Source organism: Schistocerca serialis, chromosome 7 (assembly GCF_023864345.2).
Source record: "Schistocerca serialis cubense isolate TAMUIC-IGC-003099 chromosome 7, iqSchSeri2.2, whole genome shotgun sequence".
NCBI classification, from domain to species: domain Eukaryota; kingdom Metazoa; phylum Arthropoda; class Insecta; order Orthoptera; family Acrididae; genus Schistocerca; species Schistocerca serialis.
The window spans coordinates 388,536,592-388,550,672 of record NC_064644.1 but is presented as its reverse complement, the minus strand read 5'-3'; the positions used below and the strand labels follow the sequence as shown (position 1 = coordinate 388,550,672).

Below are 14,081 nucleotides of genomic sequence, written 5' to 3'. Positions count from 1 at the left end.
CCATCTGGCCTTAATTTACATTAACTTCTTGCTTCTCAGAACTTGTTCAAAGTGATGTTTCCTTTTTTCACTCCATTTTAATTTTCTATATCTTTCATTTTCTAGCCTGTCTATTTTGTGCTGCCCACCTCTATCACATGTAATTCACTTAGCTTTTCACTTCACTAAGTCATGTGCAATGTTTTGGTAGTAATCTCTGTCCTGTATATTACCCTACCTTCCCCCTTTAAACTCTCAAGTTCATCCCATCCTGTAAGTCTCCCCTGACCTGAGGTTTTGGAGGCTTTTTTGAACTCTACCCCTTTTCCTAAACCTCATCATTCTTTTTCCTTCGTCGCTCTCCCTGCCCCTTCAACCCTTCTGCCATACAAGGAACCACTGGCTCCGAAAGCATGTAAACTTTAATACCTTTTATATCTGTGTTCTCCTACCACCACTTGGTGAGTAGATCTTTTATCTGTCCAACAACATTGTATTTTAAAAATTGATTACTTTTGGGAATTATTAACTTCAACACTGAAAATGTTCATTTATAATACATTTTCTTATGTGGAGTATGTAACAAGAGCAGATGTTTAAGTAAAATTCTAACAACATCTGTTACACTGAGGTGACAAAAATGGGGTACCTCCTAATATCGTCTCAGACCACCTTTTTCACAATGTCGTGCAGTAACTTGATGCAGCATGAACTCAACAAGTTGCTTGAAGTTCCTTCAGAAAAACAGAGACATGCTGTCTCTATAGCCATCCATAACTGCAAAAGTATTGCCAATACAGGATTTTGTGCATGAGCTGACCTCTCGAATTATGCCCCATAAATTATTTCAAGTGAGCAATTTCTTTGCATCACTATTGGGGGCCCCTAGAAGCCAAGAGGCCAAAATCCAGGCTCCTAATAGATGCCACAGATCATCCGGCACTGCTCGTACACAACAGATGAGGTATGTTCATAAATGTTAATTATTTTACAATTGATTTGTGAGAGTGAGGTACAGGTCATGGATAAGAGGAGGGGGGATTGCAATAATTATTTCTAAAAGATAATCTCAGAGCTATTGATAGCAATATAGCTAATTTTGAAGCTTGGAAATCGTTGAATGGAAAAGTTTTCACCACACTATGGTAAAGGAGAAAAAGACAAATCATCAAAGTAAATAAAATTATTTTATTATTTATTAACAATGATATACATGTTTCATATGACAATAATTTTAAAATACCATTCCTTTAAACAGGAATATAAATCCAACAATTAAAAATATCAGTGCAAACTACACTATGGTTTGAAAAGTATCTACAAGAGATATTTAGGAAACTGAAACAAGAGTCAGCAATTTGCACAAGTTACAGACAGCTTTACAATTCACTATAGACAACTTACACTATCCTCCAAAATTACTTAATTAGAAATAAATAAGAGAAAAGGCCATTATTTAGAATTCAAGGAACTGAAGCTCACATGTACAAAAGAATAATTTGGCTGCTCTTATCCATTCATTTAAAAGACACAGAAAAACTGTCATTAGCATTAACAGAATAATTCTTATTTTATTTGAAAGAGGCATATATGCAAAATAAAACGTGTCATTACTTCATCTCAAAAGAGCTGCTGTAAGAGTACAAATACCACTACTTCCACATTACGGTTGCCATCTCTTCATCTTCTATCCCCACTTAAATTTTAATATCATACACTGGTCAGTTACTGCAGGTCACAGGTGTGTTCAAGTTATTTCAGACTAAATGTATGCATTATTATTGTTGACACCTAAAACAGATGATCGATATATGATGTAATATGAGCTAAAGATTAAAAAGTTGTTTTAGAAAAAAATTTAAAACCACCTGCCCAATGTAAAGTGCCCCTGTCACATTCTTCAAATACTTCTCAGTTTATTTGTAATGACATTCTCTAATACTACTGCTTATAAATGGACCCATGTACTGAAAGTTAGTAGGGCCTAACTATTTATTTTGAAGTCCTATGTTCTAAAGTTAATCCAAATGGCATCTGACATAAAAAAAATTGCCTCATACACCACGAATATTTCACAGTGTATGTTACTATATCTGCTTTAGCAACAAAAAATAAGTTTACCCAAACCTCTAAATTTTAACTCTAGTTTTTCATGTGGGCAGTAACCATAGACAAGTTAAAGCACATGTTCACTTAAAGCTCTGGTATACATTGTCAGATATAATAACATTTGATTAATAAAATATTAACATAATAAAATGTTTGACTGAATTGCCTGTCACATAATATGTCATTCCCTATCCTCTTTTTCAGTTATCATATATATTTATTTGAAAAAGTTATACAAGTTAATGAATTCTTTAAAAAATCCTCAAGCAACACACATAAAATGTTGCCCTGGGATGTTTCATTCTAGTAATATGAATATTGCTTTTCATAGATGAAGTACAGTTGTACAATAAGAACTTCAGTTCATTAAATATTGTAAAACGCATTTCAGCGAATCTACTGAGTAAACATTTTATAGGATATGCTCAAGAAATTTACAGAAACAATGGGAAGACTTTTACTATGACATGTGAGTATGTGGATAATGGAATATGCAAACTTTTAATAATCTCAATGACTTCAGAGACAACATTATCAAAGGTACAGCTGCATTTAGCAGTGACTGGATAATATTTTGTTTGCTACATAGTAATGGGCACTGTAATGCTGAACTGGCATCTAAATAGTGTACATTCCTTCCATATTTCACACGGTGATTATGTTAAAGTACCTCATACTTTTATCCATATTAGATTGAGAGAATAATTAATAATTTGGTTTGGGTACTGATTAAGTCAATACTGTAAATAGTAATACCTTCTGTGCACATGTAATGACAGGGGGAGGGGAAAGTAGGGGTTGATCTCTGGTATTCTATACGTATTAAGTAGGTAAATTTATCAGATAGTATTATTAGTATCTGAATACAAGTCATTTTCTTAATATTATATCTACATATTTTGCCAAAAAATTTTAATTACTACTTCAGATGCAAATGAAACTTAAATAATGTGAAAATCGTGGAACATAATTTACAACAAAAAGGATAGAAGTACGAAACTTCCTGGCAGATAGACAGAAAGACCAACATATTTATGCAGTTTAACTGTTGAAATTATTTGCTCTTCTGAAGACTTTTTTAAAATATTGTCTTAGTCTAGATATTCATTATTTCACTTGCTTACACAAGTGTAACTGACTGACAACACTGCTTTTTTGTAACAGACCATGTCTTCATTTTATTTTAACCATAGAGTCAAACAAAATATTCATTCAGTGAAACTCTTCAGAACCAATGCATACAATTACACACACATTCTTACTGAGTAAGCTGTTATCCATGTAAGTCTTCAAGTATGAGATGACAGTAGCTACAGAAACAACAGATCAATAATTTGTGTCACAGTCCACTTTCTGACACTGAAAAACAAAAATAATGAAACCACAGTAACTTTCTTTGGGATCTAATATGATAGAAAGTAAAATGAATGTATACATTTGGGCCAATATCTATTATTTCAGCTTTAAGAGGAACTCAACATTTTTACAACTTTCTTATACTTTGTATCAATTTGCCAACAAGCGTTCTGCTCCCAACAGTTAACAATTGCAACAATGTTTATATACTACAGTCAGCTTTATTAAACCCAATTCTGAACCTGAGGAGAAATTAAAACTAGAAAAAATCAACATAATTGTATGACAAGCACAGCTCATATCCACTACACGGATATGGTAACAATGTATACACGTGAAGAACCTAACAATGGTATATTTATACACTTGAGAGTGTTTAGATGGTTTTCCAAATATCATGGCCTGGAAAAAATTAAACTGACAAAGTAAAAATATTTTTTCATACATTCTGCAGTTGTATATAAATGGATACAAATTAACAAAAAGAAAGAGTGTCTTGTTTTCTCTACTGCCTGTCATAGTAATGGCTCAAAGAATGCCATCCATTAGACTGCCTAGTTCTCAAGTTCAGGAAGAGTTTGCAGTAAAGGAACAAACAAGAAATTCAGTATCAGAAAAGCTGGATAGCTGGAATCATGTCTTCACAAAATTTAACTTACAATCTGTAGAAACAAAATGATGGATAGGTTCATCACCAAAGATAAGAGTTTCCAATATATTTCTGGAAATGTTCTATCATCTGTTCAATGTAAAATATGATGATATTAAATGTTAAAAAGAAGAAGAAAAGGCAATAAATTTCTTCATTCCAGTGGAAAAAATACCAATCATCAGTAGAACTGCATAATATTAGAAAAGTGAAAATTAACTGCTCTGACCACACACCTTATGACCATGTTTACTCACACCTTATAATGGCTTGCTTACTTTCAGATATAAAGAGTAACCCAAAGGAGAACACGTGAAGTTCATCAGAGAGCAGGAAGAATGAAATTAAGAATGAGAATGACAGAATAAAATAATGAGCACAAGAGTCTTCAATTCAATCCGTCTATATATCTGCCAAGTAAACTTGGCAACTAGGGATATTTCATGTCTTCTTGATTTGATTAAGACAAGAACTGGACCACGTAAAATAATAATTGTTAATGACTTATTGGAAGAACTGGTATTCGTTCATCTTTCTTTCTGATATTTTTTCCTCTTCCTTTCACTCTGTTATCTCATTTCCAGTGTCAAAGTTTCTTGGCATTCACTATATTCAATTTTTCTTGAAACCTGCACAAGTGTCCTTGCAAAGTTAATATGTAATGTGAAGCTTTCTGGTTCTGGTATTATCTGCATTTTTAGTCAGTTCCTTTCATTTGAATTACTTATAGGAGGTATTTAAAATTCTGAAATGGGTATCTTTTTTCAAAATTTTTTGTGACTGGAACACACAGGAGATGCTGATAGAAGTGTATGCTTTTTGAAACTCACTGAAAATAATTCCATGTGCATAGTCTTGTTCTGGCATCATTTTATGCGATTTATTAGTTGTGGTAGAAAATTTGCTTGAAAAAATAGCTTCCTTTGTGGAAACCAGCCTGATATTTGCCTATTTTATCATCAACTTTGTTTTATAATCTGCCTAAGTACATTTATGTAGAGCATCTAATATATCATTAAACTTTTTTAATATAGTGAGTTTAAAATTTTAACCAAGGAACACTACAGTTGTTATGAAATATATCTCAATGTGCTCATTCTTGTCTACATTTTTCTAATATTTCCACAGATGAATTCCACGAGAGTTTCTTTGGTACATCCATAGCTATTGTCTTGTTTGCTTGGGCTGAAACTCAGTGTCTAAACATGTTTCCAACAATATTACATTAAATATTATAAAATGACAACGATACTATTTATAGCACACAAATATTACAGAGTTATCAGTGAACACTACATTTAAGAAATCACAATGTTTTTACAACAAAATTATTTTGTGTTGATTTATTCATTCCCTCTGCCCCTTCTTTCCACCAATGGTGACTGCACTTCACAAATTTAACTACTTATTTTCTCTGCATGGTAAGACACTGGGAATATCAATGTATGCAAAGTATTAAAGCCAACTCTAAAGTTACATACCATAGTTAACTTTAAACATAGTACACAAGCAAGTAAAAAAAAATAATTGTGAGTTACATAGTACAGATTATATGTATATGGCTACTATTTCATTTCTGCATGTGATGATTGCACACGGGCATTTAAAAATTTGTTACATAGTACTCAGATGAATAAAATATCAAAATTCTAATTTTACACAGTCTAATATTGTATCACATACATTTGATATGCTTTTTATTTCATGTAAATGAGACTTTTTTTTTGAAATGTACAGTCTAGGTGGGTTCAAGCACTTCAAGAAGCTCTGTAATATGTTTGATACTGAGTTGTTCAGTTCCTATCAAAAGTAAATAATGTAAAAGTCTGAAGTAACTGTGCTGTATAACAACAATTATTGAGTACAGTTGTAACACACACATGAAAATGACTTTACTTGTGTATTTTAGTCTAAAAATTGATTTGTTATTTGTCTCTGTCAGAAGATGTCTTACATATTGACTTAATCTCACCCACATTACATTTTTGCACTTCACCTTATAGAATGCAAAAGTTAACTAATTCACTTCATCATATGGAATGTAGAAGTCAACAAACTTGAAAATATTTGGAAGAAAATGAAGTACAAATCATTATGAAACATGTAAAAAAAAAGCAGAACTTTCAATGTAACTGCATTCTTTGGTATATCTGCCAATATAAAACAAAAATTAAAAACACAAAAACTTCATTTTGCTTACAAAAAATGTCTGTCAAGTAATTTAAAGCAGATAATCTCAAAACTGGGATAATAAACTATGCAGCTCATTGTAAAATTAGTTTTATGATATTCAAGAAATTGTCACTTCTAACTCTATGATTATTTTCTTCAAATTAAATCGATTATTTTTTAATACAGTGACTTGCACATCTGTTCGCATTCATTAACTTTTCCTACTGCTTGTCATACTACAAGTGTGAGTAACCATTTTTTACTATTTACAATCACACCAATGAGATAAAATAAAAACAGAAAAAATGCACAAAAGATTTTAAAACTGTGTGAATTTTCACTGGAAGGATTCATTACCATACTGGTTATCTCTAGCACAGCCTGATAAAAGAAGACAGTTTTCTAATAAACCTGTATTGAGACACAAAAGAATTAAAGACATTAGCTCCCAGTGGCATGAAATTACATCAGTGGGGCAAGTTGAACATTTGTGCCACACGGAGATTCAAATTCGGGTCTCCTGCTTACTAAGCAGATGTGATGACCACTATGTCATCCGGACACAGTGGCTACCGTAACTGCATGGAATATCCTATCATGCCTCCCATCACACCCAAATTCTCAACTTATACCACACACTATTGATCCTTGAGAATTTGGGTCTCACAGAATGCATGCTACAGTAGTACATGCAGCTGTGATAACCACTGTGTCCAAATGGCGTAGTGGTCAGCGCATCTTCTTAGAAATCAGAAGAAATAGGTTTGAATCCCAGTGTGGCACAAATTTACAGTTTGCCTCATTGATATAAATCATATCTAACTTCTTTGTCTCTTGATTCATAGTGGCAGCAGGATCAAACTGGTGCCTCCTCTTTTGGAGATGACAGAGAGGACAGACACCACATATATAAACCTGTATTGCATTATGGAGTACAAAACCAATTTAGAAATTAGTTCATACTCTTTGATCTGTTGGATTGTGCCAGTTTTCCATGAGAGCATGATACAATGCACAAAAATGTGCTTCCAAATTCAAAAAACTTAAGTACAATTGTGGACGCAGTATGAAAAACAAAGAGAAAGTGCAGTAACAAAACTAGTTTGGGTATTATTACTTGCGGGCACAGTACTTCATAATAAAATATCATGTTCTAAAGACATGGACACCTGTAACATGACTTATTTGTAATTTCCAAATTTTTTTTCAGTTCAGTTCCATTAATTATCTAGTACCTCTCATTTTTTAAATAAGACAAATTTAAATTGTACCACAGTCTTCATTTTTTACTTTTTGCACAACAATTATTCATTGTGCAATATGTTGTTTATTTAAGGCAACTGCACCTTTGATGCCACTTTTTATGAATTTTCTCATGAATTTTCCTAATACTACTCTACCATACTGTAAAAACATGAATTACATTTTACAGGATTCAAATGCCTTATACAGTTATAAAATTACTTAAAAAGTGTGTATAATGAACAACACCATTTACTAAAGAAAGACATTAAACACTCTCTAAGAGTAAATAAATAAACTGGTTACAATGAAATTTCTTCAGTTTTTCCTTTCAAAGTGTGTAAACACCACATTTAAAAAGGAATCTTCTGACAGATCTCTTCAAGTAATTAACCATGGATATTGTAATCTGCTGTTGAAGCTCAGCATCTGCAGAGTTTCACATTGCTCCACCAGTTAGTCCACTACCTGCACAGTAAAGAAGATGGTATATTCCATTTAAAATATCATTAGATTAATCGCAATACAGCTACGCAAAATATTTAAGACCCAACGTGAAACGTAACTCCATAAAAAGACTTTTCTATTTACAACAAGTTTGGAAGATATTCATGATTTAAATACTCAAATGCTACAAAACATGTATACAAAGTAATAAACAAGGTCTGCTCTGTCCAAGATTTTATGATTGTTTTCATTATAAATGCTGACTAATGTAGAGAAACCATCATATAGCTGCATGCATGAAAATTTATATGCATATAGAGCATTTGCAAATGTATTATATTCTGAAGTTTATGTCACTGTCTGGCATTTGCGGTACAGCTGCTATTTTGTTAGTACGTCATTTTCTGTTAAGTCTGCTCGAGAGAGACTAGTGTTGGAACCTTCCAAAACATTAATCAGGTCGTGCTTCATGTATATTTATTTTTCAGACTACACTTTTCAATATGCAGATTCTGAAAATGCATTTATTTTTGCTGGAAACCTTGTTAATTAAAAGTAATCGACAATAGAAATTATTACTACGACAGGTAATGCTAATTTGGACTGAGCTAAGAGCAGTTTTAGAAATACTGAAACTATTCATTATAAATACCATCACGCTGACCTTTGAGTAACATGTTTAAATTCAGCTGAAACTCATTAACTTAATAGATAAACAATATTGAAGTCTGTACAACCTCAAAATTTCTACTGCTGATTTAGCCACTGTACTTATTAAATTCCAGTTTTTTAAATTGTACATTTGTTGCTCTAATTTTTTTGGAATGGATGAAATCTTTCACTAATTAAGCCATTTATTAAGTATTTGGACAATTTTTCAGAATTTCCAATATGACGACTGCACTTATAAATGACTTAATACGCCATGGGTATATGAAATGCTCCTGTAATTCAATGATTTTTTCCTAACCTACCAAATATTTTGTAAACCATTATTCCCCCCATGGGTGTATGAAATGCTCCCATAATTCAATAATTTTTTTTCCTAACCCACCACATATTTTGTAAACCAAGTTACTGTAGTAATGCACAGCTTTATCTAAATTACAAAAATCTGACCTAACAGATTTTCAAACCATTATGTGATTTCCAAAATACTAAAATTATCATACATAAGTCTTTATAAGGACAACCTCATGCCACAGTCTTTTGTTTGAGCTCAGAAAACCTCAGTGGCAACACGAAATAACAAGTTTTTAGTGATGTCTGCACCTAGGCAACACTATAATAAAAGCCGTGCAGCAAGTCCACCTAAGACCCAGTAGCAAGTTCAAATCTGTCACCAGTATTCTTATGTGTGTTGTAAGTGTGAGACTTCCTTAAGATACTGAACTGTATTGATGACTGCTATTAACTTTTGTGAAATTTTCCTTCAAGCAAACGTGTGAGCAATTTAGACTCCAGTTATGTTCTTTGTCGACATGAACACTTATTTATTTGTGTCACTAATTAAAAGACATAGTATATGCACTGTCTACATAAACTGGAGCCACCTTTGTGAAGTGTATGTTGTGCCAGAATTCAACTGCAGCTGTGTACTCTGAATATTCTGTCACCACATAGTGACAAGTACTAAGGTGACGATGGTTGCCGATGTAAATAAATTTTATGTGAGAGTTGTAACTGGTCATCATAATGGCTTTAGTGACAACAAATGTGGGAAAAGTTACAATAATTAAAAGTTGTGTAGTGTGCATTGTTGCTATATTTTCCTTAACACCAGTTTTACAGAAATTCAGCAAACTTTCTTCAATGAGACACCAAGTAATGAAGAAAGGTTTACATGTGGGTAACCTGGGCACAAAGCCAACATTCACCACAGTAGTACAAGTTTATATGACAACTAGCTCTGCAAATGATGAAGAGATTGACACAATATATGATATATAAAAGATTAATTCAGATAGTTACGGGAGAGGGAAATTAACTGGGATAGGTGACTGGAATTCAGTAATAGAAAGATGAAGAGAAGGAAAAGTAGTAGGAGAATATGGACTGTGGGAAAGGAATAAAATGGAAGCAACCTGTATAATTTTGTACAGGGCTAATTTAACCATTGCCAACACTTGTTTAAAATAATGAAATAGGATGTATACATGGAAGATGTGCAGATACTGGAAGGTTTCATATTGATTATATAATGGTGGGACACAAATTTCAGACTCATATTTTAAACTGTATAACATTTCCAGGAAAAGATGTGGACTTTGACCATTGATTGTGAACTGAAGATTAAAACTAAAAAATCTAGGAAAAGGCAGGAATTTAGGAGATGGGACCTGTGTTGAGAGTTTCAGAGGGAGCATTAGGCAACACTTGACTAGAACAGGGGAAATAAACACAGTACAAGGCAAATGGGTAGCTTTGGGAGATGAAACAGTGAAAGCAGCAGAAATCAAACAGGTAAGAAGAGAAGACCTGATAGAAATCCTTGGATAACACAGAGGATATTGTATTTAACTGATGAAAGGAGAAAATATAAAAATGCAACAAATGAGGAAGGCAAAAGGGAATACAAATGTCTAAAAAATGAGAATGATAGGAAGTGCAAAATGGCTAAGCATCAATGGCTAGAGGACAAATGTAACAAAATACAAGCATATACAGGATGAGTCCCTAACTATCGCCACCTAGAATAAGTCCTAAAGTATGATGGTAGCTGAAAAGTTTGTGGGACAAATATTGCATGGGACAATGGGGACCATAATATGATGCCTTTTGTTGCTAGGTGGGGTCATGCCAGAGATATGAAGGTCAACTCTTGGGATGCTGTAGTTTGGTACTTATTTTCTGATAGCAGCTATCGAGACGAATCCAATGATGTGTAACAGTAAGGTCTTTGAAAGTCAACGAAGGTCAAAAAGGTGGCATGAACATCCATTTACAGAAGGAGATCGAAGTGATGAGCATTGGTATCAATGCGCTGTTGCAATCTTCTTATTATGGATTGAGTGGTATTACTTATCACTTTGGCACTTATCGAAGCACATGCTCTGACAATTCTTTCTCGTATATTGTGCAAATAGTAAATATTCACCGAATACGGCATACCCAGCTAGCATGCCATTGACATGTAAACACCATTCGATGATTTCACAATACAACACTAATAGGAATGGTAAGACTAATATCATCAAATCATGCAAATGTTAATGATGATTTCCCTCTCAGAACAAGTCGATATGCTTCACATTTAGAGAGAACTCCAATGAAATTCAGTGAGAGCTAGTGACTTATACACTGAAAGATGTCTTCAATGTGCTCACCCTACACATCATACATTTAAATATGTGTATGATAAATTGAGAACAACTGGATCTTTAATGCATCAGAAACATATCCGGCATAGGAAAGTTACTAATGAAGAAACAGAAACTTGTATTCTTGCCACTGTGGTTTGAGATCCTTGTGTTAGTTCGTGTCAGTTAGCAAGGGAATCTGGCATGAGCCAGAGTATTGATGTTCAAGTTCTGCATCACCATAAACATCATTCTTACCATATCAGTCTCCACCATGAATTAACTGGTACAAACTGTATGCATCACATTGAATTCTGCCGATGGGCTGAACTTCAGATTCACAGGGATGACACATTTATTAATTTGATTTTATTCACTGATGAGGCTACATTCACGAACCATGGAAATGTTCATTTGCATAACATGCATTATTGGGCAACTGAAAATCCATGTTGCCTACGGCAAGTTGCACACCAAAACCCATTGTCGGTGAACGTATGGTGTGGGGTTCTGGAGGACAGAATTGTAGGCCCCTATTTCATCACAGGAAATCTCAATGGTAGGAAGTACACCACATTCCTGCAAGAAACATTATGTCTGTTATTGGAAGAAACCTTTAGGAACAAGGAACAGAATGGGTGTCTGGCACAATTTGCACTGATGGCTAGAAATCAGTTGCAGAGACAATTACCAAATCGTTGGACTGGATGCAGAGGAGGTGTGTCGTGGCCGGCTTGTTCACCAGACTTGATGCCTCTGGATTTTTTCTTGTGGGGATCCATAAAAGACAGTGTTCATAAAGACATTCCAACTACAACTGAAGATATGTGAGAGAGAATTGTCAGAGCATGTGCTTCGATATGTGCCGATGTGATAAGGAATACCACTCAATTCAAGATAAGAAGACTGCAACACTGCACTGATACCAATGGTCATCACTTTGATCACCTTCTGTAAATGGACATTCATGCCACCTTTGTGACCTTCGTTGGCCTTCAAAGAGCTTACTGTTACATGTCACTGGATTCGTCTCAATAGCCACTATCAGAAAATGAGTACCAGACTATAACAACCCATTTAAAGGACAAAACAAAGTTGACCTACATATCTTTGAAGCGACCCCACCTAGTAACAGAAAACCAATGTCATATTATGGCCCCCGATGTCCCATGCAACTTTTGTCCCACAAACTTTTCAGCTCCTATCATACTTTCAGAGCTATTCTTGGTGGGAATAATTAGTGCTTCATCCTGTATAACTAGAGGAAAGATGGATGACACCTACAGGAAAATTAAAGAAGCTTTTGGAGAAGAGGCAATATTGACTGGAATATGCTCTTTGCAAAAAACACAGAGCGTACGGCTATTTACAACTTTTACAGACACCAGACAGCATTTAGGAGTTGACAGGCTTGAAACAAAAGCAGTGGTTGGGAAGTGATTGAGATAGGGTTGTAGTCAGTTGCTGAGGTTATTCAATCTGTGCACTGAGCAAGCAGTAAAGGAAACCAAACAAAAATGTGGACAAGGAATTAATATTCAGAGAGAAGAATTAACAACTTTACGGTTTGCTAGACACTGCAATTCCATCAGAGATAGCAAAGGACTTGGAAGAACAGTCGAATGGAGTGGCTAATGCCTTGAAAGGAGGATATAAGATGAGCATTGACAAAAGCAAAACAAGGATAATGGAATTTAGGCTAATTAAATCAGGCAATGCTGAGGGAACCGGATTAGAAAATGAGACACTGAAAGTAATAGATAACTTTAGCTATTTTAGCAGTAAAGTAACTGATGGTGGCCAAAGTACACAGGATGCAAAACGTAGACTGGCAGTGACAAGAAAAGAACAGAAATTAGTTACCATCAAATATAGATTTAAGTGTTAGGAAGTCTTTTCTGAGGCTACCTGTCTGGAGTGTGCACAGTATGGAAGTGAAATATAGACAATATACAGTTTAGACAGGGAGAGAATAGAAAGCTTTAAAATGTGGTGCTACAGAAGAAAGCTTTAAGATGAGACGGATAGATCACGCAACTAAAGAGGAGGTATCGAACAGAATTCGGGAGAAAAGAAATTTGTGGCATGTCCAACCCAAAAAAAGGTACATCAAGGGATCACTAATTTAGCAACTTAGTATTGGAGGGAGGCATGAGGAGGGGGAGGGGGGGGGGGGGCGGCTTAAAACTGGAGACCATGAGATGAACACAGTAAGCAGGTTCAAAAGGACTAGGTTGTAACAGTTATTCAGAAATAATGAGAACTGCGCAGGATAGAGTAGCATGAATGGCTGCCAGTATGTATTCACACTGAAGATCACAAAACAAACAACATTTTGGCACCTAAATTGTAAGTATATTTTTTAATAACTATGAAGTATATAATTTATATGACTATTAATGATGTGTTTTTAACCTCTTTATGATAAAATCCATAGTCTCCTGAGAGTTATTCATAATAAGTATTATTATGCATATAACAATAATGTTCTGAATATAACAGAGGGAAACATTCAACATGGGCAAAATATATCTAAAAGCAAAGATGATGTGACTTACCAAACGAAAGCGCTGGCATGTCGATAGACACACAAACAAACACAAACATACACACAAAATTCAAGCTTTCGCAACCAACGGTTGCTTCGTCAGGAAAGAGGGAAGGAGAGGGAAAGACGAAAGGATGTGGGTTTTAAGGGAGAGGGTAAGGAGTCATTCCAATCCCAGGAGCGGAAAGACTTACCTTAGGGGGAAAAAAGGACAGGTATACACTCGCACGCATGCATGCGCGCGCACACGCACACACACGCGCACACACACACACACACA

The 14,081-nt window shown here is 34.5% G+C and overlaps 1 protein-coding gene across 2 annotated transcripts in view; it reads right to left on the bottom strand.

Annotated features, from left to right (window-relative positions):
• Positions 1-1,147: 1,147 nt before the first annotated feature.
• The window catches only part of LOC126412211 (lysoplasmalogenase-like protein TMEM86A), a 466,801-nt gene continuing 453,867 nt past the window's right edge, over positions 1,148-14,081 (bottom strand). For both annotated transcript variants that reach the window (XM_050081694.1, XM_050081693.1), the window contains exon 7: positions 1,148-7,975. The gene's annotated coding sequence lies outside the window, so the exon portion shown is untranslated. The remainder of the gene's footprint in view (positions 7,976-14,081) is intronic.